We start from the raw sequence: 6,640 nt of genomic DNA on the forward strand, positions 1-6,640 counted from the left end.
TGCTTTTGTGAATGCGTACTAACAGGGCAGTTTATTATTCAATGTCGGTTATGCTGATCGCAGCCTTTGCGCTGCCCCTACAGTGGTGGGTTTACTAAATAAAGTGAAAATTAGACAACTACAACAGAATTTGATTGCATCCCGCACAGAATGTCTGCTTGTGTTGATGCCAGAAAATCATTAACCTTCAATTTTTTTTTATTTGCCTTGAAAAAAGCATGCTGCGGTTCAAAATCGGTTGCTAATTACAACCTTTGAGCTGCCCTAACATTGGGGGAATTAAGATACACGGACAACATGCACTGTAGAAGCTATTTCACGCTCAGTAAATTAGACGGGTGCGACAAATTTAAATTGTTAGGATGTAACACAGAATGCTTGCTTGCGTTGACAAAAATTATTAACTTTCAATGACTTGTTTATTTGCCTTCAAAAAGGCATTTTGATTTCCAAAATTGGATTTTCTGATGGCAATCTTCATGCTGCCCCAACACGGGGGGAATAATGGCTGTCTGGCGACACACGCTGAGAAAAACCGCGCTGCTCCTGAGACATGGTGACCAACCACAGAGCTAGTGCTGCTGCTGCTAAGGAAGGACGACTGCTGTTGCCGCTGTCTAGAACTATTATGAGCGGCTCCGGCTAAAACAGGCTCTTATATAGGCCAAATAGCATGTTTTCAATTGCAAGGTATATGATCCTGTCGACCGTGCTTGGGAAGCAAGCATATAACGACCAATCAGAGGTCGAATTTTTCGTTTTGACAAGGCTTGTCTATTTTCAATAGTACTATAGTGTGAATAATAAAATTATAATTATCTTATTTTGGGAAGAATCTTAGAAGATTTTCCAATCTATTGCTGCAAGAACGAAGGAAATCCATCGAATACTAACCGATTTATTAGCATTTGAAATTGGACATATTTTTCACTTTTTTCGGTTTTTGATTTTCATTTCACATCCCTATGTAGCCGAACTTCCTGAGAGAAGTATTCTACTTCAAAAAATTGTTTTTGTTATTTTTTGACAGGAGGAAATGTTATGATTGGTTAGCATAAATAGTAATTTCGTTTTGGGAATGTTATTTCAAATATTTTCCCAATCTTGACTTGATATTATTATTATTGTAATCAACTTCTGATCAAGTTGGTTGATTTAGATTTCAATCAGTTTTATGTTCATGAATTCCAATTCAACAAATTTGTCTAAAAAATCTACCCAAAATTCAAAAACAAATACCGATAACTCACATTGTGTTGATGTAGATTATTATCACAGATTTTCGGTGTAATCAGGAATAAAAACAATCACTGAAGTTTTTATGTAGAACTTACACACAAGAGAGAATTCTTGCATGCAACGTGTTGAATCGACGAACATGTTTGCGACATATTATGTGAGTGAGTGAAATTTATCATGCATGCGCATAACTCTAATGCATATTGAATTACTGGAGGTCGTATAGGCCATTATTTTAATTCATATGGCAATTAAATGAAGCAATTTTGCTGGGAGGCCGTGTTTAGCATAATTTATCATTGCTTGTTGCGCTTAACTGAATCGTACGCCATCTTGAAGTCTTCAAATAGAGGACGAGTCTCTTTGAACTTGTGAGGGATTTGATGCAAGGCAAATATTTATCGATAACCATGGCAACAACGGGCTCAGTCTACCATGCAGGAAAGAATTGTCTACGTAATTTATCTTGCCTGGAGAAGCACGCCTCTGCTACTTCCTTAATGGCTGCGATTTCCATGGTTACTTTTCCCTGCTCTCTGGCCAGGATACGCGTTCTGGTAGAGTTCTGTCATTCCAAGTACAAAGTTTTAAACTATTGTTACGCTTGAACGTTCCGTTCCGCTGGTTTTATTTCGATTGTACCGATACGAATTTATTTCTGGCTTATTTAACCCTCTCCCGCTCACAAGGTTTATCATTGAAATTTATAGCTTCACGAGAAAATTCAAGCTGAACACTTTGTAGACTATCTAAAATTACTGTCAACTGCAGTATTTTGAAGAAAATGCCCAGTGATGCTCTGAGGCAGCATATAAAAGTTTATGGAACAACCGTAAGCACAACAAACTATTTTATGTCAAGATATGATGATTATAAAACTTGGTGCTTCAGTGTCACCATGAGCGGGAAAGGGTTAAACAATACTGCATAGCTATGGCAGCAATGCCCCTCGCTTCGACTCACACACTATTATATGCCACTCAATATGAAAAACAGACGCGCATGGCAACTCTTCTTGGTTAGCATATGCTCAAAATATCCACTAGGATTAGAGCCCGATTTTCACAAAGGAGGCTAAGGTTGAGAAATTCTCGGTTGAGGTGACAGAAATAATTACACTCAGTTTCTGCTTAACGATCAATGCTTTGAGGCTATCTTGAAACATTCTTTTATCAATACATTCGTCGATGTTCCTTACTGAAACGCTTGAAAGCAGTTTGATCAGTTTGAATAACGTTTACAAATAGAACTTTCAGAGCTACTAAATTAAAAACTTCTTCTTGTTTGTTTGTTGTTCAAACGAAACTCGTTGAAAACAATCTCTTCGGCGTTTATACGCTACAATTTTTTGTTGATTTGAGTACTCTGGATAACTGTATTTTATTAACTTAACAGTTTTGAAATTCTAGTTGCCAGTTTTGCTCTCAGGTTTATAAGAGAATTTCTTCTAGTACGATGCAATTCCAGAAAAAACGGACAATCATTTTAATTGACTATTTCTGATCTGGTTGAAACATTGCACAGATGTTTTCATGGGCTTTATATGTCATTTCGTGATATTCGTAATTTTTTTAAATCACGACTAATTTGTGAAAAGGACTTATGAAAAAGGGAGTTGATGATTACAAATATTTTCAGAGCCAAAACGGTTTGTTTGATTGGTGTGACTCCAAAAGCCTAACTAAACATCGACATTTGTCTGATCATGGAGAAATGAAAAAAAAAAGAAGTAAAAACTATCTAAAAAATAAAAAAAAAAAAACACAAAACCAGAATGGTTTGTTTGTCTGATATCATGTCTGAGGAAAAGCTGTAGATAGTAATTTTGTTCATTCGAAAAAATATAAACTGTAAAAATCAGAAAAAGAAACTGCATGGAGCATTTTAACTTATTTATTTCCTGTTTCTACGAGGTCAGTTAACTATCAAAGTTTGGCTAACATTGTGTTATTTTCGTAGAAAAAATTTTCCGAAGACGTCTCACCGATTAAACGAACCGTTCTGCTTCTCAAAATATTTGTAATCATCAACGCCATTTCCAAATACTTCACTCTCAAAGATTACTCGTGATTGAAAAAAATAACATGTTCAGCACTTTTCTGTGCAATGTTTCAACCAAATCAAAAATGATGATTAAAAAAATTAAAATTTGGATATTTTTTATGGAATTGCTCTACGGTCGCCATCTCAAACAATTGTTAAGTCAACCTTTCATTTAATGCATATTGGGATACTTAGAGCAACATCTTGGGATTCGGAGTCGCATTTTTTTCGTGAAATCAGAATAATTATGTGTTTTTGAAAACAAACTGTATGTGTGTAGTAGCTCACGTCCTATTACAATGGAGTGCCTCAAGGAAGCAACATGGGCGCTTTGCTATTTTTGGCTTTTATTAACGACCGTGGAAACTTAAAGCTCCATGGAACATCAAAACTTATTGCGAATAATACAGCATTATTCTATTCCCGTTCAAGTATACAAATAGTTGTTACTCGCATGGAATCAGATTTATGTGCTCTCTTGATGGAAATTACCTTTCTCTGAATCTTGTCAAAAAAACACAGTACGTGGTTTTCCATTCGTTTCGCAAAAAAAATTTTCAACAGCCTGATCCATGTGGCATTCCATGCCACTTCGCACATTGATCCTAATCGACCATTTCCGTTTTCGCTGAAATTTTTCATAGTTGTTTCTTTTTGATAAAGAAGTCATTTTATGATATCAGTTCTTCATGTAGACTCGCGACTGCTGCTTCAAAAGGGCTTATTCGAAATGGTGACTGATAGATAAAACTTTCCACACCAAAAAAATTTGTTTGACTTGTTTGATTGAAATGGTGTCGTCAGCAAAGTTGTAAGTAATAAAATTGCGGTTCTCCCGCCATTACTGTTTTTTTCGCCTTCGCGTAGCCCAGGTTGAGAACCGCTGCATTACATAAACGAAATTTTTGCAGCCATAAACGTTATCACTGTATTTCGAGTTTTTTTTTCTTGTTGTATGTGATTCCCTTCAAAGGAACAAAGCTTCACTGAGATTTCACTCAGTTGTTACTTTAATGTTCGATTCTCCGTGTATTGGTTTTTGTTTTGCTAATAGTAGGTGTTCGTTAACGGTTGGTAAATGGCTGGGCAGAGCGTGCCAGTAGTACAACCCGTACTAGGTGGCATAAAACAGACCCCAATGTGGTCCAGAGCATACTGCCTAGCAATTCTTATCCTTACCTCCCCGTGGTACCGACTGGGATACGAGAAACCAAGGGGAGATCGGTGAACCGTTGGGAACTTGGTCATATGCTGACAGGGAAGGGGGAGCTGCTCTCCTAGGAGGGCCGCTTGCCTGAGCGTTTGTTCTCCATGTTATGGCTGGGTTATGAAATGTGGTGTCCAGCCAGCTACATCCAAGACGGCAGCCCCGTCGCGAGACTAGGCATCGCAGTCCTAGTAAGGTAGCATGCCGAAACAATACTACTACGAACAATCCAGAAATAATTGCGAATCGGAACAATCGGTATCGAGCCAGGCGAACGAAACTTGGAACGGTACTTGGAATGTCAGAACTCGAAAAGTTAAGGTGGAAGTCGCAGCCATTCAAGAAGTGCGGTAACCGAAGACGGGTGAATGTTGCTTGATAAGTCGCACGGGCATGCAAAATCGCCAATTCGTAAATGAATTAAACGACATACAAAATGATATTGCGACATTCGCTGGCGATAATCACTATTAGCTGCAACTGTTTGTGTTCAGGAAATTTCTCGCAATTTGAACTGAATCTGTGTGAAATCTCGATGCCGGATTCTTATGGTTTTTCTAAAGCTCACTTATTCGGCAGTCATCGAGGAATTCCTTTCGTGTTCAAAAACAACATCAGAGAACAGCTTCGCCATTTTGATTTCTGTGTATTTTCGCACGGAGAGTTTACGCGATACTTCATTCTGTTTGACGTTGCCAAGTTGAAGTAGTTGCTACGTGATAAAACATACTATGCATGTGATTTTCACGTAGATGTTATGTTTGGCAGTAATTTGGCAATCGATGTAGCCGACGAATCCGTCTATATAATATCCGGCTCATTGGTAACATCGGGCAACGATACCAGCCGTGGGATCCGGAGGCATATTATCTACGAAACTCGTGTCTACTAACGGGTGTTTGAATGAAATGGAATCATAATTTTGTTCAAACATTCGTTCTGGTATACATTTTGATTGATAGTCAAGCCACTGGGCTTGAACCATGGTTTAGATGAAAAGGAAAAAGTCCTTTTCTGTCCACCGGACGGATTATTGCTGCAGTTTGCAAGTCATACACAGTCGAAACCGGAAGATATCCGCTTTCGGAATATTTTACCGTGAACTACTAGCCAAAATGCAGTTCATAGGAAACTGTACAATGCGCTTGCGGAATGCCCCTTGTTTCAACACCATTTTGAACAGCAACTGGGCATTGCATGAACAAAACCAAAAATACTGACATAAAGAAAAGAGAGACAGAGAGAGAGAGAGAGCTTTCATATACATACTCTCATTTCTATCTGAGTGTGTTTGTTGTTTGGCCTTCTAAAAATTCCAAATTTTTAGTTGTCACCCATTATTTAGCTCTCGCACAATGTGTATCCTCATCCACAAAACGCTCATAAGACCGGTTGTTCTCTAAGGGCACGAAACGTGGACACTGCTCGAAGAGGACTTGCGAGCACTCGGAGTTCTTGAAGACAACTACCAGGCAAGACTGGCGTCCGCTGGGAATCCGGCTGGTACACGACGAAGAGGATCGCAGCGAGCAAGGTGGTTAGACCAAGTGAGGCGAAACCTGGCAATTCTATGTCTGCGGGATTGGAGAAACGCGTTTAGTAGCTGAGTTAATTGGAGGAATATAGTCTGAGCAAGAGCAAGCAAATTTAGGTAAATATTCTAGGCGAAGGTAGGATCTACAATATGATACAGAGGTTAATTATGATATGAATCTGACTTACGGCAGTAGTGTTGACAGAAATGATGATTTTCACCATTAAATTCGACATGCTCAACTTTTAATAGCTGTAGCATTTTCTAGGGACATGCTTACTCTTTGGTGTTTTCTGCACAGTTGGTAAGCATTAAAACATTAACTTTTGAAGTTATAAAATGTATGGTCAGGCTATTTTGAGCTATCTAGAATAAAAAAAAAATACAAAAAGTAGGTTTTCGCATACAAATCTTCATACAAATTTGAAATGTAATGCGTCATGCGGAGACAAAACCAATCGACTATCGAAAAATTTGGGATTGTTGGAGTCTCAAGTAGAGTAAAAATAGCTTTGTTCTGTCTTTGTGCTTTCAAGTTTAATTTTTTCCATAGAACGACGCCTCACTAAAATTACTTCAGCTCATCATCATCTTCGCATTTAACAGTTTCGAAAACT

This window comes from Wyeomyia smithii, chromosome 3 (assembly GCF_029784165.1).
Source record: "Wyeomyia smithii strain HCP4-BCI-WySm-NY-G18 chromosome 3, ASM2978416v1, whole genome shotgun sequence".
Lineage (NCBI taxonomy): Eukaryota > Metazoa > Arthropoda > Insecta > Diptera > Culicidae > Wyeomyia > Wyeomyia smithii.